Source organism: Eurytemora carolleeae, unplaced genomic scaffold (genome assembly GCF_000591075.1).
Source record: "Eurytemora carolleeae unplaced genomic scaffold, Eaff_2.0 scaffold664, whole genome shotgun sequence".
NCBI lineage: Eukaryota > Metazoa > Arthropoda > Copepoda > Calanoida > Temoridae > Eurytemora > Eurytemora carolleeae.
In genome coordinates, this window is record NW_019396568.1 from 165,895 (window position 1) to 189,477 (window position 23,583).

Here is a 23,583-nt window from a genome sequence, read left to right on the forward strand (position 1 = left end):
TATGTAATATAGTAATTTTGGAAATAAGGGAAACTAACTTCAGATCTATTGGCCAACCATTCATATTTTGTAACTCCCCCCTCTCTTCATCCCTTTTTAATATCTAGTTTTTTTTGGCATCTCAAACCTAGCTTTTCATTTGTTAAGGTTTTAACCCTAAATAGGCTGGGGGGGGGGGGGCATGTGTTTGGCGTCCCAGCCCCATGTAGTTTTTTTGTCCTAGCACTCTTATTTTTGACACTATCACTGTGAAATTTTGTGACAATAATGAATTGTAATTTAAAGGATTTTTTGTTAAAATTTTTTTTCTTCAATTTGTAAGGGAAGTGTACAGGGTGGAAAAAAGTCCGGTCTGTGAAAAAAAATCTAAAATAGCCCATAACTTTTTTGTGACTAAAACTACAGAATGGAATCATGTGTTACACTTTTATATTTGTTCAAAACAAAAAAAATATGTTTTTCATTTTTTTTACCCTTTTTTAGGCATTTTTTTCAACCCTCCCAAGCACCCTAACTATTAAAGTTATCGGTCTATTTTTTTTTTGAGCAGGCCTTTAAAAATTGGGCTATGAACATGCATTTCAACCCTATAACTATCCTATAAGGCTTTTACCCAGGCTATGCATAGATTCAGACCCACCAACCTTCATAGGGTTAAGGCTAATCATTTTTTAATATTTTTCTAAAACCCCACAAATTTTGTGATCATTACTTATTCAATATTGATATAATTTACTGGCCAACTCTGTCTGAAGACTGGTCAACCCGTTTTTGGCATCGCTTTTAGTGGTTTTTCCCTACATGTGTGGCACCTCCAGAGCAAGAGGTGCCAAGACTGATGATGATGTAAAAAAATATCAAAATTCATTTCCTATTTCAAAGTAGTACATTCTACAGATAGACTTTTAACCAATTCGGATTTTTACTAAACTAACTTTGTTGGATTGTAACAAATTCAAAATTTTCAAGACTTTCTATCCAACCAATTACAGAACAAATTATGTTTGCAAACTACAGTTTAAGTTTGTTAAAATCTAAATCATTCATGATTATGTTTTACCATTAAAAAAAGATTTCTTGAAAAATATATCAGTTTTTATAAGATATTGTTTGACAAGATCTGGAGTTTCTGGTGCAAAGCCAATTATGCCCTCCAAGTGCAAAAAGGATTATGGAGATTGATAATTTTTAATATTCTGAAACTAATCATATTGTAGAGCCATAATTATTTTTTAAATCATTGTCAATTCCTCTGAATTACCAATGATCAATGACTGAATGCAACATCTTTGTATATACAGTACCTGTTCCAACTCAAGATGCACATCCAACAGCGTTTTGTCTAAATGTAAGCAGATGTAAACTTGCAAGATTTGATATCAGAAAATTTATCTTAAAAACTTAAAAATAGAAAATTAAGATAGAAAGAACCTTACCATAGATAAATAGATAAATTATTTGGAAAAAAATATTTCGGACAAAAGTTTAAAATATATGGAAAAAAAAATTTTGTTTACTAATGTTTTGACTTTGCTCTGAGATTTTGAAATTGCTGTTTCAAAAGTATAATTTGTTCATTCTTAATTATTTTTTCAGTTAGCAATTTATTAAGGATTACTTTCTAATGATGCTTCAGGACAGAACTTAACTACCAGCTTCTTACATAATGAGAGCTGCAAATCTGGCAACATTTCTGAACAAAAATGACTAGTGTTTCAGTAAATTTTTGTTTTTTAATTCAAATTTTATTTAGTTGACAGGACACAGGTTATAAAATATTAATCTACCCGACTCTGTTTAAACTGCAAAATTAAAGGTCCAAACATAAAGGTAATAATCTTAAAAGAATAAAAATTGGAATTTTTCAAGTATCAATTTCTAACATTAGATTCAGATCTTGATTAAAACTTAATTAAAGTAATATCTTCTGAATTATGTAGGCTAAATTATTAATTGTAACCCAGGATAGGATCTACCCAACCGACCCTTCCATATAATTTATACATGCTTTGCAGAAAGTACCCCAATTGAAAGAGTTTTTAAAGATCGTCTTTTAATTCAAATAAAACCAATATTTTATATGAAAAAAATACTTCAGTATTGCCAATATTTTTGTATCCTAAAAATTGTGTTTGTTTGGTCTTATTCAGCCTACATTTTCTCCTGTATAATGCATACAATAACCTATTCTTAATACATCTTGTACATCAGACTAGGGCTGGGTGTTGTTCTTGAAGAACGATTGTTCTTTTACAAGAACGAACAGAACTATCAAGAACAATCCCATCGTTCGAAAAAAGAACGGAACACAAAGAACGCATTCTTAAAAATAACAGAACGGATATTAGCTTAAAAGAACATTTAAAATCAGGAATGCATTTTTAATAAGGAGGGAGGGGAGATTTAGGTTGAAAGAAATTGTTTTCTATAAATTATTTATATATCTTTTTAATATTATTGAAATATTGATTATGAAAATTAATTGTTTTATGAAAGTTTACAAATAGTACACTCCCCTTTAAAGATAAACTAGGTTCTCAGCAATTACCCACTATCATACATTTTAAGGATTTTATGACAGAAATGACAGAAATGACCTAAGCTTATCCTTTTTACACTGAATTTAAAACAAATGATTTAAAGTATACTTTTGGCCATGAGGTACTTTTTATTATAAAATCGTAATTTTTTATTTTTTAACAATCGCTTTTCTACAAAACTTTTGTTTTTTACACGTCTAAAGTGAGCCCCCCCCCCACTGGCCCCCATCCTCCCCTCCTTTCTTCTTGATTAAGCACGGAACAGGGGGATGGAACCCTTTTTCAACTAGGAACACCAAGAACAGAACAGAACAGGATGACTGTTCTTTCACTAAGAACATAAGGGAACAGGATGGAACGGAACGAGAACAGAACAGAACAGGATGACTGTTCTTTCACTAAGAACGTAAGGGAACAGGATGGAACGGAACGAGAACAAGGAAAAAGGAACAAGAATAGAACAATCTAGCTGGAAAGAATGGAATGGAAAAGAATGATTTCAAAAAAGTCGGAATATTCCCAGCCCTACATCAGACAGTTCAGGAAAGCATATTTCTTATTCAAATGGAGTACCCCTTGCAAAGCATGTATATTGTATAATCATTCGACTAGTTCAAAACTGGGATGAAAAAGTTGAATTTTTTACAACTTTAAGTTAAGTTTAAAGTTGACTTTTTCTAAACTAATTTTAAACTAGTATTTCATCCCAGTTCTGTTCGCTGGGTCCCAACTAATCAGAGCAACACAAATAATAAGTTCATTCTGAAGCAGAATTCCTCCTCCTCCTTCTGACTCTTTGTTAATGTTAATTCTGTTTTACAGCATATCCGTCTTACAGTGCTTCTGACCTACCCAACATCAGACCTACAACAGCTGTTGGATGTACAATCTATTTTGTTAATCTGACCTACGTAGGAACTGCAGAGCAGATATAGTCAGTATGTAGTTGACAGTGCTACCAAACCCAACAAACAAAACACTAGGGAGGGGGGGGGGGACAGGAGAATGTCAAATGCTATTTTGTACTGTTTACGTACTTATTCAGTAAATCTTATTTAATTACCAATTTGTTTTTTTTTCTGTTTGTGTTTTTATTTAATTAACTTAATATATGTTTAAATAATTTTAAAGTTTTTGCAAATTATTTTAAGAAACGGAATAATTATTCCAGAAATTCTGAATATAAGTTTCCGCATTTGACCACCAGGTGATGTCTATGCTATTAAAGAGGTGGCGCGTGCTATATATACAGAAAATCTTACATTTGTATCCACTTTTTTTTAATAATAATAACTTGCATTATTAACATTTTTAAAAGTACTGTTCTGCATTCAGTTTTTCTTATAAAAATAACAAAAAAATGTGCATTTTTTTTATTTTTGCCGTTTTCAAAATATTCATAATTTAGGGATAATTTATAAAAAAAAATTAGCTTTTCCAAAATTCTTATTTTTTTATTACGTTTTAATATTTACAGTGTGTGGAACTGACTTACAGTAGGTCGGATACACTAACTTTTTTGTGTGTCTGACCAACCAAAGGTGTGCATCAAACCTACAAAAGTTGTGGATCCGACCTACTAAATTTGTGCATCCAACTTACTAAAGTTGTGCATCCGACCTACTAAATTTGTGCATCCAACTTACTAAAGTTGTGCATCCGACCTACCAAAGTTGTGCATCCAGACCTACTAAATTTGTGCATCCAACTTACTAAAGTTGTGCATCCGACCTACTAAATTTGTGCATCCAACTTACTAAAGTTGTGCATCCGACCTACCAAAGTTGTGCATCCAATACTAAAGTTGTGCATCTGACCTACTAAAGTTATGCATCCGACCTACTAAATTTGTGCATCAAACCTACTAATGTTGTGCACCAGACCTACAGAAGAGTGCAACCAACTTAAGAAAGCTGTGCAACCGATCTGTACATACACCACGTTGGATACACTAACTTTTTTTCAATCAAGTGTGTATCCAACCTACAGTACATCCGACCAACAGCAGCTTGAAGCTGCGAAAAAACCACATGTGGATAGGTTCTAAGTATTGTAGGATGGATTAAATACAATTGACTCTTTAGACACTAGGAATTGAACTGCATCTTCAGAGGTTACAACAAAATTTTTCGAAATTCATTAAATTCTCTTTTAGAATAAAGTTTTAGGATTTGATACTTTAAAATTTCTTCTTGGTCAAACACTAGGCCAGTACCATTTTCTTCTATTCTTTATTTGTTATAGAATGAAACAACCATTTTTTTATATCACCTTCTATTGGAGTTTCCTGGAGTAGATTTGACTTTGGTGCACTATTGTACTTGTTGGCAGTGTTATACCCCTGGTATAAAAAGCATGGATTTTTTGTGATACTAAGTAGTTAAACTTTTTTTTACAAAGTGGACTGTTGAGATTTGAATGCACCAGAAAATCATTTTATTTTTTTTTTGTATAATTCCTAGATAACAATTTTGTTACATTTTTTTTTTATCAACAAATGTATTTCTATAATTTACAACACCCCTAACTACCTCTTACGCGATGAAATCATCACGCTCTGAACTCCCTCACCCCTGAGCTCTTTATGCAAAAGATGTAAAACCCCTGAAGTCGAGAGGGGAACAAATCCCTACTGCAAGAACAAAACTAGTTTTGATTTTGTAAACTTTAACTTACATTTGTTTTGTATCCGCCATTTATCGTCAGTTAAACTTGATATTTTGATACAAAAAGTATTGTTCGTTTTGATCTGTGAACGGCACATTAAGATATTAATTAGACATTACTACGTTATTTTAACAGGGGTCCATTTAATTCCTTTTTCAATCCCATTTGGGATTGACAAATTTGAAAGAAATGGGGGCAAATTTTTAAATGGGGGCAAATTTGTTTTAAATGATAATTTAAATTATGGGCATTTTTATTTAATTGGGGGCATTTTTTTTAAATTGGGGGCAAATGTGTTACTGTAATTTGAAAATTTTTTTTAATTGGGGGCATTTTTTTATAATTGGGGGCAAATGGGGGCATGTGTATTAGAGGAATTCAAAATTTTATTTTAATTTGGGGCATTTTTTTAAATTGGGGGCAAATGGGGGCAAATTTGTTAGTGGAATTTGAAAATGTTTTTTTAATTGGGGGCATTTTTTTTTTAATTGGAGGCAATGGGGGCAAATGTGTTAGTGGAATTTGAAAATGTTTTTTAATTGGGGGTATTTTTTTTTAAATTGGGGGCAATGGGGGCAAATGTGTTAGTGGAATTTGAAAATATTTTTTTAATTTGGGGCATTTTTTTTATTCTTGGCATTTTTTTCTTAAATTGGGGGCAAATGTGTTAGTGGAATTTGAAGAAAAAAATTTTAATTGGGGGCATTTTTTTAAAATTGGGGGCAATTGGGCAAATGTTTTTGTGGAATTTAAAATGTTTTTTTAATTGGGGGCATTTTGTTTCAAATTGGGGGCAAAACTTATTTTGGGATCGGGAAAATCAGCTATTTTGGGAATTATATGGACCCCTGTATTTTAATAGAACTGAGTTTCGTTCCTTGTTCTCTTTATTTTGATTTAAATAATGAATTTATCCATGTAAATACTTATTTCCGAGTTATCAAAGATTTTATTTTATGAGTTGATTTTGTACATATTTTTTCATTCTCTGCATATTGTATGTTATGAATGAATTAATCCGGCAATCTGTTATAGATTGAACCCGTAGTTAGAACAAGTCTTGGAGTGTTTTCTCTCTGTAGAGACTCAAGATTTTGTCCTGATTCCAATCATAACCCTGTAGCAGATCATGGTCAATACTTTAGGATAGTTTAAGCAGCCAGATTTGGTCACACAACTTTCTATCTGTGTCCAATAAAGAGGTTAAAGTTTTAACAATAACTTGATAACCTATTAAACTGATAATGTATTTGGGGCATGATGGAGTACCTTAAACTGAGAGAATGAGATCCATTTATCTTAATATTAAAGATGATGTTGAGAAGGGGGGGGGGAGGGGGCAATTGATTCCAAGCCTTTACAATCCAAAGAGTTTATCAATCTTTTCAGGAAAATTGGGGATTGGGGATTTGGTAAGTCTCAAGGATAGATTGAAGAGCATCCAGAGGAGAGCTCTTGCTGTAATCCATGATTATCAGGATGAAGATGTTCCACAAACCTACAAGACGGATCTGCCTCATGGTAATTCTGCCGTGATGAATTTATCAGAGAGCAGAAGTATGAATAAAGATAATGTATTCAACAAGGAGCAAGGGATCTAAAATTCTAAGAATCCTATTGAAAATCTCTGTGGAGGAAGAGCTCATCTTAACTTATCCCAATTTGACATATTGCCAAAAGAAAAAAGTTGCAGCACTGTACTGGCATCATGAATAGGAAACCCTGTTCCTTGGTCAAATTCAGGGTATCCAACCTATGCTAGGCAGTTCGTCAATGGAGAGAGATTCTCGGAAGGATGTGAGTCAATCACTCGCAGTTGCTCAAGGAACAGTTCACGTACAGCCCTAATCAATCAATCAATCAATCAATCAATCAATCATCCTATCATTACATTAATCAGTCAATAAATTGTTATCGATCGATCACTCAATCAATAAGTAAATCAGTCAATCAAACAATCAATCAACCAATTGATTATTCAATCAATTATTCTACCAATTATCAATTTTCCTATCGATTCACTTGTCAATCAATTAATCAATTAACCATGAGCAAACCAGGAGTGATCCAGTTAGTAGCAGAAATAGAGAGCTAAATATGTTTGCAGTGGCATAATGTATAGGAGACCCTGTTCCTGGGTCAACTTTAGGGTATCCTACCTACACCGATCAACCCAGAACTGATACAAGAAGCGCTGAGATGTCTAGTTCCTTAAACAACATTTTAGATGTTCCTAATGCTCTCATGGAGGTTCCTAATTGTCACCTGGATGTTTCTAATTCTCTCCTGGAAGTGCCTAAGTTTCTGTTTCGCTACTTAGCGATTTCCCTAAAGACCTAATATATGTACCATGTGGTATTTCTCAAGACCGGATCGTAAGACTTCCTTCTCTCAATGCTCTTCATAACAAAAGGATGATAATAAGGTTCCGAACGTTTATTTCTCTGAGTCTTCAATCTAAATAAGTTTAATAAACCCACAGAAAAAGCTTTGAGTGATAAATCATACGAATACAACAAATAATCCACTCAGGCATTAAAAAACTGTGGCGAGGAACCAACAAACACATATATAAATATCAATCATACTATAATCAACCGATAAGCATACGTATATATAAGAAATAATTACCACAGTGATCCTAGAATTCTGGACACGGTTAATACTTGCAAGACAAATAAACATATACTGATATAAAACTATTCACTCCCACGCGAGAAATCTTGCGCCTGCGTAGTCAGTCTGTAAACAGCTTCCAAAACTAGTTTTTCACAGATCCGCAGGGAGAACTCAGAAACTCACAGGGGCATCAACTAGACTTTATACACGGAGCATGGCTCGCGTAACAGTTTCTTCTGGATGTTCCCAATGATCAGTATGAACTAATTAGAACTCTTTGGATCCAAGGTGCCCTATGAGAGAACTTTCCTACTAAGAGGAGCTTCTGCTCCTAATGGTCACACAAATAATCCTGTACACCAAGTTTGCTCATTCTAAAGAGTTGTCCTGTTCCCAGGAGCTGGCTGATGCTAAGATGATAACTGATACTGAGATAATGATTGATGCCAAGGTGATGGCTGATGCTAAGATACTAGCTGATGCTACAATGATAACTGATCATGAGATAATGGTTGATGCCAAGGTAATGGTTGATGCTGAGAGAGTGGCTGATGCTAAAATACTAGCTGATGCTACCATGATAACTGATACTGAGATAATTGTTGATGCCGAGGTGATGGATGATGTGGAGATAGTGGCTGATGCTAAGATACTAGCCTATGCTAAGATGACAACTGATACTGAGATAATGGTTGATGCCAAGGTGATGGCTGATTCTGAGATAGTGGCTGATGCTGAGATAGTAGCTGATGCTAAGATATTGGCTGATGCCATGATGATGGCTGATTCCGAGATAAAGGCTGATGCTGAGATGATGACTGATACTAAGATAATGGTTGATGCCAAAGTAATGGCTTATGCCAATAATATGGCTGATGCTAAGATACTAGCTGATGCTAAGATAATGGCTGAAAAAATAGCTGATGCTAGGATGATGGCTGATCCTAAGCTGATGGGTGATTCTAAGAATGATGGAGATCCTAAGATGAATGGAAATCCTAAGAATAATGGAGATCTTAAGAATAAGGGAAATCTTAAGAAGAATTGAGATCCCAAGAATGATAGTGATCCTAAAAAGAATGGAGATCTTAAGAAGAATTGTGACCCTAAGAATAATGGACATCCTAAAAACAATGGAGATCCTAAGAAGAATGGAAGTCCAAAGAATAATGGATATCCTAAGTTGGGTTACGATCCTGAGAGAAGTTGTATTTATGAGATAAGTTGCGTTCCTGAGTTGATGGGCCATCCCTGTTTACTGTGTGATCCCAGGTAGCTTCCAAACCCTGCTGAAGATGAGTCTGATGATACTGAGGAAATGACAATTCCTTTCTCAGTTTTGGCGCTTCGCGTAGTCATGGATTTAGCTGGATAGGTACAAGTTGATCCTGTGTATCATGGATGGAGAAGAGCTTTGAGAATGGTTGGATATTTATGATCCTGGGTTTGTGAGATCTCTGTTTCTGATGAAATCTCCCAGTTTGATGAGATATCCTGGTCCTATGAGATTGCCTGGTGTGCTGTGATATCCTGGTTTGATGAGATCTCCTGGTCTGATGAGATCTTCTGGTATGATGTGATGTCCTGGTTTTATGAGATCTCTGGGTCTGTTGAAATCTCCCAGTTTGATGAGATCTCCTGGTCTAATGAGATTGCTTGGTGTGATGTAATATTCTGGTTAGGTGAGATCTGTTGGTGTGCTGTGATATCCTGGTTTGATGAGATCTCTTGGTTTGATGAGTTCTCCTGGTTTGATGTGATCTCCTGGCCTGATGGGATCCCCTGGGTTCCCAAAAACTCCTGGTCTGATATATCTATTGGTCTGATGAGATCTTTTGGTTTGATGAGATTTCCTGATCTGAAGAGATTTCCAAGCAGACTTCCTGGTTTGAGGAAATTTCCTAGCCTGAGAAGATTCCCTGGTCTGAAGAAACTTCCTGGTCTGGGGAGAGTTTCTAGTCTGTAGAGATTTCCTTGCAGATTTCCTGGTTTGAGGAAATTTCCTGGTATGAGGAGATTCCCTGGTTTGAAGAAAGTTCCTGGTCTGAGCAGGTTTCCTGGTTTGAGAGAATTTCCTAGTATAGATTTCCTGATCTGGAGAGAGTTCCTGGTCTGAGGAGATTTCCTGGTATGGTCAGATTTCCTGGTCTGAAGAGTTCCCATGTGTTGTACTCCAACTTGGAAAAGCATTGTTTTCTTGGATATCTAAAACTATTGAATGTTATGGAGTCAAGAGATGGATCCTTGTTTTACTAAACTATGGGACAGAAACCACACACTCATCATTGCTGGTATCAAACAATGACCACCTACTAAACTTGTGTCCTGATAAATGGTTGAGATCTAGCAGATTACCAATCATGTCTGATTATTTTTTTTTGTGTTTAATATTGGGAACTGGAGATTCTATAGCATGGAGATGGGGTGGGTTTTGAAAGTTGAAATCACAAAGATCTCTGTACTCATCTATATAAAAGATAATGGATTGAGCAAATTGTTGGGTTCTATTTTAAACACAAAGGACGTTTGAATGGTATCTCTGATGTAGCCAGTAGACACACGTTTTACGGTACAGAATGTACAACTGTATGGTGTTTTAGTATCCTGTAGACTGAGGACTGGGTCAAGAATGAGAAGGATGAGTACGTGATTGAAAAGATGTCTGTTCAAGCCATTCTGGCTAGGATCATAGGAAGAAGATCAAGATGTTTTCCAGGAGAAGCCTGTTGTTCCTCCTGTAGCTGCTCCTTGTCCTGATGAACCTCTCTCTATTACTAGTTCTGTGGTGAGCAGGGAGTACAAAAGATCCTGGAGTAGGACTGCAGGACATGATGAGATGATAGAGAAACCTGAGGCTGCTCCCTTCCCAGAAGCTGGATTTCAGGTTCGAGATTCCTCTTGAGTTAGAAACTGATACACTGTCTGGGTGATGTTAAGCCTGTTAAGGGTTCAGCTTTAACAGTGATTTTAAACCTGTTAATAGTTTCAGGAGAACTCTTTATGAGTCTCCTGTTATTTACTGATTTTCTCTGGTAAACTTTGAAAAATTATTCTCATGATCTTGAACCCTTGTTTTTTATTTAACCCTATCTCTGCTGGGGTACTTAAAAACCAGGATATGCTGGGGGGGGGGTCAATTTGACCCCCCCCTCTAAATCCCATGTTTGATGTTCAAATATGACAAATAATACATCATTGGAAAGCTCTTGTGCTCTACTTTTAGAATCTGCAAAAAAATTTGCAAAAACTGAATTTTTTATTGCAAAATCCAGTTATATAGTAAAAATGTTTGCAAAAAATAAATTGTCCAAAAAATAAAAAATTATACATTTTTGAAAAGCCCTTGACCATGCCATTTCAAATATGCAAAAATTTTTGCAAAATTTTAAATAACCTGATTTTTAATCAAGAAAAACTAAAAATGTGCAAATTTCCTTTGATAGGTTGTTTGCAAAAAATTTGCAATTTTTTTTCGCAAAACTTGTGCAATTCGTTTTCTTAAGTCAAAGGCTTTCCAAAAAGCTAAATTTTATCAAAATCTGACAAGTGGAAGTGGGTCAAAACAAAGATTTAGTTTGTTAGAGGAAAAAGCATTCATTCAGGCAGTGTTCCTGAGGACTCAGGCAGTTAGTATTAAAGCCCGGTTTTAGGCCTAAAAGGAGGGCTTTGGGTATGTAGGAAAAGTCAGAAAATTTCAACAGCCTCAGACCAATACTTTTTGAGTTATGTAAAAAAACTACAGGGGGGGGTCAAATTGACCCCCCCCCCCAGCAGGAATATGGTTAAGAGACGGCAACATTAGAGCTGCTTTACAGTGATTCATAGCTCGTGTGATGTCCTCATGGTGTTCTTCAAGGAGTTGAGGCAGTTCTTCCCCAGTTCCTTGGGCCGGTTGTGGGAGTGTTAAGTGACAAAATTGTCATGTTCTGAACTCTAAAACCCCTGAGCTCTTCATGAAAAAGATGTGAAATCCCTGAAGTCGAGAGGGGAACATATCTGTACTGCACCAATGAAACTAATTTTGATTTGTAAACTTTACCTTACATTTGTATCGTATCCGCCATTTTTCGTCAGTTAAACTTGATATTTTGATATGAAAAGTATTGTATTTCGTGATCTGTGAATGGCACATAAATGTATTAATTTGACATTACTATGTTATTTTTATAGAACTGAGTTTTGTTCCTTGTTTTCTTAATTTTTGATAAAAAGGATAAATTTATCCTTGTAAGAATTTATTATTTATTTCCAAGTTATCAAAGATTTTATTTTCTTGAGTTGATTTTGTACATATTTTTTCATTCTCTGCATATTGTACTTTATGATTATAATAATTTAATTGGGCAATCTGTTACTGATTGAACCCGTAGTTAAAACACATCTTGGAGTGTTTTCTTTCTGTAGAGATTTGAGATTTTGTCCTGGTTCCAATCATAACCCTGTAGCAGATCATGGTTGATTCTTTAGGATATTTTAAGCGGCCAGATTTGCTCACTTTTTAATTGAGATATAAAAAAGAGATAATTTCACTGACCAGATAGTTATAAAAAATTTCAAACACTTTTATTTTAAACTGCATTAACAGTTAAGCAAGGAATTTTACTGCTTGTAAATTTCAGGTCAGTTATTTTTACTCTTATTCATTGTTTACGTCATGTTCTTTCCTGGTATAGTGTTAAACCAGTACAGGTACAAGCACAAATAACCTAACAAGACTCATCTTAGATTTGGATTTATAGTGTCAACATGACTAGCTCTATCGCTTTTAAAAAAATATTTCAGAAACTGTGTCTAATCAATTTATTTCTTCTCATTTCTTAGGAATTTTGTTTTAAAAAAACATTTCTAAGATGTCTTTCCTTGAGTATTTTGGTGACAGAAAAAAAGTTTCCTCTCTTCATTGTTTCTGTTTTAGTTTAAACAGCTTAAAAACGGCTAAAACTTCTTCACTTTTTCATTTCCATTGTTGTGAAGAAATTTTTCCAACAGCAATTTTTTAATGCATAGAGTAAGGTGGAGGACAGCTGGTCGGTGTTTTACAAAAATCAGAAATGGTTCATTACTTTTTTATTAATTAAGCTACACTGCTAAAATTTATATATTTGAAAAGCCCTTAAATGGATGTATTAACATGCATCACAAGGATCTTACAGGCAAGGGTGTATATTTTTTCCCATCCCCCCTTTTCAGAATATTATTTTTTCCCCAATAAAAGCTCCCTTGGAGAGGGGGCAAAATGACAAATATATACCCCTGTACAGGCCATTAAAAAACTTTCTGATGAATCCTACGAAGTCAAGAAATGTTAAATCATTGGTAAAATGTTTTATGTACTGTATATGCTTCAATAGTTTTTACATTGAAGCATATATTCTAACATACAATTTCGTCACACCTGTCTGCACATTCCTTATTACACCCAAATTAACAACAGACAGACAGCTCCCGACTTCAACAAGAACTCGTAAAAAAAACTTTGACATCAGATAGAAAAAACACAAATGAGAGAGACAGAATCCACTTCACCTCAAGAAATGTGTCTAAAAAGACTAAAATTAAGCTGACAGTTAGTAAGTATCTCAGTGACATGAAAATAGTGAAAGTGAGTGTGTGTGTGTAAGAAGGTGTGTGAAAGAACAAAACTAAGGTCTGTAAGTTTTTACTTCTTTAATATCTCTATCGGGTTTTAGTTGTAAGAAAACTATCCTTCAGTATCAATCTACTTTTTTTGTTTAAGTTCCTTTATATATCAAGAGCTAATTGATTAACCCTATTCCTGCTGGGGGGTCAGGCACACTGCCTGAATGACTGCTTTTTTCTGTATAAACTAAATCTTTGTTTTGACCCACTTACACTNAGGCCTAAAACTAGGCTTTAATACTAACTGCCTGAGTCCTCAGGCACACTGCCTGTATGACTGCTTTTTCCTGTAACAAACAAATCTCTGTTTTGACCCACTTCCACTTGTAAGATTTTGATAAAATCTAGCTTTTTGGAAAGCCTTTCACATAAGGAAACAAATTGCACAAGTTTTGCGAAAAAAAATTGCAAATTTTTTGCAAACAACCTGTCAAAGAAAATTTGCACATTTTTAGTTTTTCTTGATTAAAAATCAGGTTATTTAGAATTTTGCAAACATTTTTAAATATCTAAAATGGCATGGTCAAGGGATTTTCAAAAATGTATAATTTTTCATTTTTTGGACAAATTTTTTTGCAAACATTTTTAATATAAAACTGAGTTTTGCGATAAAAATTCAATTTTTGAAAATTTGCAAATTTTTTTGCAGATTCTAAAAGTAGAGCACAAGAGCTTTCCAATGATGTATTATTTGTCATATTTGGACATCAAACATGGGATGTCAAATTGACCTCCCCCAGCATATCCTGGTTTTCAAGTACCCTAGCAGAGATATAGTTAAATTGTAGCAACGCAGAGTGATGAGAGAAATAAAAGGACTGTAGATATTTTGAATTCTCATATACAACATCGATATAAAACAATATATATAAATTGGGTTTGGTTTTCTTGGATGGGAACAGGAAGCTCCCCCAGCATTTTGAGAGACTGAGAAGATCCAAAATGTTTATCCCTTACAAGTCTTCAAGGGTTTCTCCAGGTAGGAACAGAAACAGGGACTATCGGAGAAAACCAAACTCTCTTCCTTGAAACTCTAGCTGTCAAACAAGGTGTGAGATGACTTGGCAATGGAGACAACGGAGTCGGAGACATTGGAGCCAGAGGAACTGGAGTAAATGGACAGAGGGGTTGTGATAGGGAACTCTGAGAGGACTGGTTTCAATCTATCTACAGACACAGAGTCAGTCTTGTTACCAACCTGGAGAGAAAAATAATTTGGAGACCGAGAATTCACCAGGTATGGACCTCTGTAGAGCAGAGACAGAAGAGGTTTCAAAGTTTCCTCTCTAACAAAAACATGTGTTGACTGGAGTAAACTTGGAGGAACTTGAAATGGCCCTTAAATTGACGTAGCTGAGTTTTGATGAGGCAGAGCAACCGGAGTATTCTTTAATATCTGTTGGATTTGTCAGATGTACTCAGGAGATGGAAGCTCAGGACTATCCAGGAACTCGCATGGAAGAACAATTGGAGCACCAAACACAGCTTTAGAGAGGGAAATGGACAAATCTTCTCTATTCTATTCTATTCTATTCTAAGGTCTAGAAGAACTGGAGGAAGATGATGGAACCAATCAGACCCAGCTAGTCAAGCCTATTGAGAAACCTTGAGCTGGTGATGAAACCTAACCACAATTCTGTTAGACTGAGGATGGAACGAAGTCATAGGTGAGTTAACTATACCCAGGAACTTGCACAGAGCTGAACATACAACCCTTGTGAACTGAGCTCCAACAGAGGAACCCATGAACATGGGAATTCTCTTACACAGTCTTCTGCAGTAGTTAAAAGAAAAGAGATTGCCTCCGGCCATCTTGTTGACCAATGATGGTAAACAGATGTGAAAAACCATTGGACTGAGGGAGAGGACCAACCAGATTCACATGAATATGAACATGAACCTGGATGTGTTGAACAGGAGATTTATGTAATTCTGGATTTTACTCTTTTAACAGTGGAGGCAAGACTGAGCCCAGAGGTTCACATTCTTTGACCAGATTCACATTAATATGAACATGAACCTGGATGTTTTGAACAGGAGATTTATTTAATTCTGGATTTTACTTCGTTGACAGTCGAGGCAAGACTGAGCCCAGAGGTTCATGTTCTTTGACAGAAACTCACAAACAAAACTCCAAGAAACCAGTCTCTGGGAAGCATGCTTTCCAGTATGAGGAAATATGTGGTTAGAATTAAAAACTGCTCTTTTCAAAGTTTCCGGAACCAGGGGGCGGTGGGTTCCTGTGGAGACATCACAGAGTAAAGCCAGGGGACCCGGAGACAGGAACGGAAACAACCTTCAAGGCGGAGGACTGGAGGAGCCTCTGGACTTTTGGACAGGACTGTTGGAGCACTGACATCGCTGAATATGATATTATGGGAACTAGTGGAGGAGGAGGTGGAAGAAGAGGTAGAGAGGACATCATAAGGTCTGACACCTCTGGCACCTCCGATGCCACCGGCACCTCCGACACCAATGACATCTCAGACACCACCAACACCTCCGACTCCTCAGAGACCAGGGCACCAGCAGGTTGAGAATAACTTGGAGAAGGGGTAGAAAGCCAGTGTTTCATCAGGGCCAGGATGAGGCAGTTGAACTCGAACAGGAAAGAAAGGCGGCATTGCTGCATGGTGGACCAGGGCGGAGAAGTCCTAAACAGGGTTTGTGATTGGTAAACAAACCAAAATCTTTACCTTCAAGGAGAAAACGAAAATGGCGGAGGGCGGAGTAAACAGCAAACAGCTCCCGGTCAAAGGCGGAATATGCTGACTTGGAGGAGGACAGTTTCTTGGAGTAGAACCCTAATGGAGCCCACGAGCCTGCGACATCTTGTTATAGGACATCTCCAATGTGTGAACCTGAAGCATCTACAGAGCGAGAGACTTTAGCAAAGGAATCTGGGTAAACCAAGGTTGGAACTTTGGAGAGAACTGTCTTGGGGGCAGAGAAAGCTTGGTTCGTCTCCAGGGTTCAGGACAGAGTCCCAACTTTCCTTTTCAAAGCATCTGTTATGGGAGAAAGTAATCCAACAGCTCCTTTGATAAATCTCTGATAGAAATTAAGAATCCAGAACAAACATTGGAGACCTTTCTTGTCCACAGGTGGAGGGAATGTGGATATAACTTCAGAATGTTTTTCCAGGGGAATAAACCCTTGGAAGTAACTCTCATGCCAAGGTAATCCACTTCCTGAGATGCAAATACACATTTATCAGGATTGATACTGAGCCTGTGGAGCTGGAGACAGTCAAAAATCTGGCAGACATGGCTTGGATGAGATTCTGCATCAGGACTGGCAATCAGGATGTTATCAATGTAGATGAAACAGTGAGGAATATCCCCTAGAATCTGATCCATCATTCTTTGAAAGGTGCATCCAGCATTTCTCAAACCAAATGGCATCTGGATCCACTCGAACAGGCCAAAAGGAGTAATAACCACTGTCTTTGGAATATCACCTTTGCTGATCGAAACTTGGTAATACCCTTTGGTCAAATCTAGCTGGGTGAAATTCTTGCAACCATTGAGATGGGAAGTAAAATCAGCAATGTTCGGAAGAGGATACCTATCCTGAACAGTCTCAGTATTTAAACGGCGGTAATCGCCGCAAGAGGACTGGCCCAAGGGGAACTAGAATGTTGAATAACTTCTGCAGCCTCCATAGCATCAAATTCCTTGCTTGCAACCAGGAACTTGTGTGATGAAAGTTTATTCTTCAGAAATTGTAAGGGAGTTCAAAGTATGTATTTTTATCAAAGAATGTTAGAACATGGTTGAAATCAATTATCTCTGTATATGGGAACTCTGCTAGGTGTTTATAAAAACTAAAACTTCTTTTTTGTAAAAATTACAAACGAATGTATAAGACTCTTTAGGAATTTATGTTTGTGCTTTTATGGTCGACAACAGGGCCAAACTCTACAGGGCCTGATATCCTTGAAACTCACTCAAAGAATACATCTGGATAAGGCTAAGAGCTTCATAAGGTTCAGCAGGGGGGGCTCTAACCAGATCCAGAAGCCTACAGGCACTATACTGAGGAAGAACGGCATCAAAATGAGTAAACCTTGTTCTTGACAAGGTTATTCTCGAACTGAGCTTCAGCTTGTAAACCTCAGGAGAATCAGTCGAACACGTGGGAAGTTTCACAGATACTGTCGTTAAAGAAACATGGGTCAAAACGTCCTCGCTCACTGGACCTTCAGGAATCTAGTCAATCACTACTAAAAATCTTGAAATCACCAGAAACCCTACTATGGTGTTGGGTGTGGAAAACACAGGGACCCAGTCGGAACCAATTTCAGGTACGTCAGCAAGAGAGAAGAAAACCTTTTCAGCGAAAAGGAAAGCATGTCCAGGTCGCCAAAATGTAGTGACAAAGAGTGACAAGAGAAACAAACTGACTTAAGGTATATTGAATTCTAATATACAACAAAAATAAAAAGCAATAAATATAAATTGGGTTTGGTTTTCTTGGACTGGAATAGGAAGACAACTTTCCACTTATTTTTATTTGTTAAATCTTTCAACTTTACAACTAGGGTTACTCTAAACATGTTTATTGTATTTATTTATTATACAAGGAGATATAAGTTAGTTATATAAGCTCATAATTTAATTGTGTTTATAAATTGATCTTTGACCTTCATGTCTTGGAAGAAATAGACAGACAAGAATATTTTCAACGATGTAAGTTTGAACATTACAGATGTAATTTTACAGATGTAACTTACAATTTATTTTCTACAATTCGTCAGTTTTCCAATTATGCATTAGTTCACTTAATCATTCATTCATTCATTCATCCTTTCATTTGTTCATCTTTTCATTTGTCTGACACTCCCCCCATCTGTATCAGACAAAAATATACCAATCGGGTTAAGATGGGTATGTTTGGGTAGAAAATAAATCTCAAAGAAGACATTTTGGATTTGCATTAAATAATGAGTAAAATAACCCTTAACAGGCTGCAGGGGGAGGGGGGGGGTGTTTAAAACCCTGCCCCCAAGTTTTTGTCCTAGTAATCACATTTTTGCCACTATCACTGCGAAATTTTGCGACTTTTAATGAATAGAAATTTAAAGGATTTTATGTAAAAGACATTTTTTTGAATACAGGGCGGTAAAAAGTTCGGTCTGTTTGAGATAAAATCGAAAATAGCCCAGAACTATTTTGTGACTAAAGCTACAGATCTAAAAATTATAATTTTTGAAAAGTGCTTGAAACATGAAAAATGTATCACACTTTGCTATTTGTTTAAAACAAAAAAAATGTTTTTTTACATTTTTTTGACAATTTTTTTGGCATTATTTTCAACCCTCCCTAGCACCCAAACGGTTCAAGTTATCGGTCTATTTTTTTTCTATGAGCTGGCCTTGACAAATTGGGCTATTAACATGCATTTTAACCCTATACCTAGTCTCTAGGGTCTTTTACTAAGGGGGTGGGGGGCGTGGGGCGCCCCCCAGGCTATACATAGATTCAGACCCCCCAGCCTTTATAGAGTTAAAAGTTTGCCCGCACCAACTCAAAGCATTTAAAGTTTTGAAAATAAAAAAATCTAATACACAATATGCCAAAGTCAAAAGTAGAATGAAGCTCATGTCAGTTTTGCCAGCACAATTTTAAGTTCGCCAATGGCAAACATATTGATTGTGTTTTCAGGGATATACAAATACATTGCATAATGAAAAAAAAATTTAACCAAATAAAAAAAAAATTAGTCCGATAAAATTCGTTGAAATTAAAATATGTGTTTCCGATCCGGGCCCCTCTTTTCCACCTTGCCCACTCCCAAAAAATGATGGAGCAGACTATGGATTATCAATATTCAGTGTATACATTTTAAAGTTAAACAAATGTTTGATCAAAAAGTACATTCATAAAATTATAATTAAAAATTTATGAATGTACTTTTAAAATCATGAATGTAATTTTTATATCTCGAGATCGGAATTAACGGTTAGTTCCAATTAAGTTTAAAAAAGAGAATTTTCTAATGATCCAAAGTGCCAAAAAAAAATTGTTAAAGAAATCATTAACGATACAGCCGTTAACGGTCTATTTCAGTATTAATGATGCGAAGCACCTAACAAAATTCTTTGATGGTTAAAGAAATCGTTAACTGTGCAGCCCTAACGGTCTTTTGAAGTATTCACGGCGTTAACGGTTTGTCATATTGTTAACGGAACTATTAGTTGAATTATATTTATCTTTTTCTGCGGACTAAGTATATTTATCTAGATATCCACCAAATCAACATATTTTTAGCCTATTCTGAGGAGAATCCAAATTCTTTCACGGTTGGACAAACAGAAGACGACATTTAAAAACATAATAACATTTAAACAAAGTTTAATGCAATGCAGAAAAAAAACAAAATTCATCGTTTTTGAAAAATAAATCTCTTCCGTTTTCGTTTTCAGCTGTTATTTTTTTTAAAACGGCTAATCCGTTTCGTGAGCGGTTTAAAATTGACGGTTTTTCTCATTTGTTAATTGGACTCTTCTGTTAATCTTCAAAAACCTACGTGAACGGAACTTTGCCTAGCCCTATCCCGAATGAGCTATTTTGGTCTAGTATAGATTGATTTCACCCCTTGATTTTTATGTAGGAGAGGATGATATATATAGGGTTGTTAATTGTTTTTGTAAACGATCGTTAAACGATCGTTTTTTGTTTCATTTTCAAAAACGATTGTTTCGTTTCCGGAAAAAAACGATCGTTTTTGAAAACGACCCACTGTTGTGGGGGAGTTAAAACTCCTTGATATTTTCTTAAAAACTACTCAATGACAAGTACAGATGCCCTTCAGGTCGGTTTCCTCTCTTCATTAACGATCGTTAACGAAGCGGTCGTTGTTAACGATCGTTAACGAAGGGTTGTCGTTAACAATCGTTAACAATGGGTTGTCGTTAGTGATCGTTAACGAAGGTTCGTCGTTAACGATCGTTAACCAAAAAACGAATTTTATAAAAACGAGAGTTTTGAAAAACGATCGTTTCAAAAACGACCATTTTTAAAAACGAACTTTTTAAAAAACGATGGTTTCTAAAAAACGATCGTTTCGTTTTCGATTATTCGTCGTCGTTTTCATAACGAAACGATTGTTTTGTTGAAAAATGAAAACGTTAACATCCCTGGATATATATTTGTAGTCTTACGTTTCAAGCTAAGGATCGAGGGCATTGAGAAGCTAAGCATGAAGAAATTTGGAGAAAAATTGGGAAAACACGTTTTTTCTGCTCTGATCTTGTTCTGGACCCTTGGAAAGAGACGTGATGATAGTCCCCCACCACGGACAATATTAGAAAGTTCAATTAATTATATATAGTATATAGTTCCCATAGTTTCCCTTTGAAAAAAATTAGAATTTTGAAAAAAATTGAAGAAAAAAATATTCGTTTTTATTTTACTATATGTAACCCCAGGGGTTCTCCGGCCAGTGTTGCTTCAAAAATGTCAAGTCATGTTGGTGGAGACGTTTGATTAGCTATGGCTGTTGTATGAAAATTTTGTCTGGTTAATAAATGCCAACAGAATATTTTTTATGTAATCCCTATTTATGTTTGTTTACAAATATAAATTGTTGATGAATGGAAATGTAAACAAACACGCCAGTTGAGTTGTGAATCCGGAGCTTAGAGGTCGGTAAAAACACGTTTACTTCTTTTATTCTTGGCGTAAAAATGAGCCTTAAAACTTTAATGAGCCAAAACTTTAATGTTTCATGTGAAAAGTCGTAAAATGTTATTATCTCTGATTTAGAATCTTTATTTCTATCTTTGTGGATTGTCGGAGATAATTGAGATTTAAAAAGTTTGATTCTCTTAAATAGAATCCTTAGAATCTTTATTTCTTGTCTTTTTAAATTGTTGAAGATGATTGAGATTTAAAAGTTTGATTCTCTTAAATAGAATCCTTAGAATCTTTATTTCTTGTTTTTTTAAATTGTTGAAGATGATTGAGATTTAAAAGTTTGATTCTCTTAAATAGAATCCTTAGAATCTTAATTTCTTGTTTTTCTTAAATTTAACATTTTTAATAATATGTTTGAGCTAGATTCAGTTTTAAGAATTACGTCTTTTACTTAAAGCTAATGATTTCTATATCTAGCGACAACTTGAAGGACTGAAACTGAAAGACAGGACATTCTGGTTTGGAGCCTGCTCTTTAATTGCATCTTTATTGCAAACCCGTCTCTTCATCTGTGGTTCTGCCTGGAAAAGTAAGCATAAACCTTTATTTAAGTTTACTTGAAATTTGCCTTTTTGGAAGTTTCCGCAACCCATGAAATTTGCCTTTTCGGAAGTTTCTGCAACTCAATTCATTTTGCAACTCATGAAATTTGCCTAACATTTACAAAAAAATTATAAATTCGGTTATGTTGATGGACAAACCTCTATATAAACGTAGATAAAGTAGAGAATTATTTTATTCAAAATATATTTCGGTCTGGGTTGACCCTCGTCAGTTCTTGAGAATTGTTCCTGTCATGAAAATTCAAAACAAATATACAAATAATAAATATGAGCTATAAGAGCTTTATTATTATAGATTGAGTGTGGTATATGTTTTAATATATACCTATTTTGTAAGAGGAGTTCAAAAAACACAAATTAGCCTGGTGTTGTAAGCTTTATTAATTCAGGGCCCCCTGTAATTAAGATGAGTCTTTGCCACAAACTCTAATTTTCTAATCCCTAAAACTTTGCAACCCGATGTTGTAGACCTTAAATATTTTACAGAGAACAACTCAACAGACAAAAGAACTTTTCTATTGGCCCTACTGGCGGGCCGATACCGCAGTCTTTGTGACAGAGTGTGCAGGATGCTTACACAGAGGAAAGGTAAATTTAAAGCATGTAGACCCGTTTGAGGGCCACGTGATTAATATCAAGAGGTTGTATGCGTTGATCTCGTCGGACCAATCTCAATGTCTACCAATACAAATCGTTTCATTCTTAGTATGATGGATCAATTTTCTAGGTTTGTAGCTGCAGTGCCTCTTCCAGACAAATTAGCAAGATCCGTTGCTACCTAGATTATGAACAACTGGATGCTTGTACAGAAACTGGATGAGCTTGTACGGAAACTGGATGCTTGTACGGAAACTGGATGAGCTTGTACGGAAACTGGATGCTTTTACGGAAACTGGATGAGCTTTTACGGAAACTGGATGCTTGTACGGAAACTGGATGCTTGTACGGAAACTGGATGCTTGTACGGAAACTGGATGCTTGTACGGAAAATAGATGCTTGTACGGAAACTGGATGCTTGTACGGAAACTGGATGAGCTTTTACGGAAATCCTGCAACACTTAGGATGGATCAAGGACAAGAGTTTGATAATTTAACATTAAAAAATCTTAATTTCTTAAGCATTAATGTCAAGGTTGGCTTTAGTCACAATCATCAATCCAATGCAGTTGAAAGATTTCACAAAACTTTTTGGGCATTATTGAGAGCAAAGAAAAGCAATGGAGAAAATTATTTGGAAAAATGTTTACCAACCTTGATATTAGCATTATTCGACAAATTCAAGCCCAGCCAGAATTTTCTTGTGAAGTCGAGAACTTAACCTCCCACACTTGTCTTTGCTGCCTAAATTCAAACAAAATGAACCCCCCCCCCCCCTCTCATTCCGTTGAAGAAGACCTTGAGTTCATTGTCGATCTTGTGAGAAAGTCTGATGCTGTTAGAATAAGAAGACAATTTTGTACATATGAATATGGGCGATAAGGTTTACTGCACGTGAATTTAACGGATCTGTCAATATTCCAGAAAGCTGTGACTTTCGATCACAATTTGACCCATTAAACATAATTTGTTAGCCTTTTTTTCAAGTACTTTTTTGTTGGCATATGTATTTTGAATGAAAATGTATAAAATAAACAAATCCGTAAAGTAAATAATTATTGAATTAAAGACCAAAACACGTTTGATTTCAAATAGAAGAAACCGAGTGCTGCTCACTCTGCTTAGTCCGGTGTGACTGTGCTGCACTCCCGCCCCAGGGGAATTCCAGGCAGACTACAAATATTGATAATAGACTACAAATAAAGACAATAGACTACAAATATAGATAATAGACTACAAATATAGATAATAGACTA

General features: G+C 35.6%; 1 long non-coding RNA gene across 1 annotated transcript; it reads left to right on the forward strand.

Annotated features, from left to right (window-relative positions):
- The first annotated feature begins 21,587 nt into the window (after positions 1 to 21,587).
- LOC111705642 (uncharacterized) lies at positions 21,588 to 23,274 on the forward strand. The gene is made up of 3 exons (XR_002766058.1): positions 21,588 to 21,695; positions 22,216 to 22,317; positions 22,457 to 23,274. It is a non-coding gene; the product is annotated as an uncharacterized LOC111705642 (long non-coding RNA).
- The last annotated feature ends 309 nt before the right edge of the window (positions 23,275 to 23,583 follow it).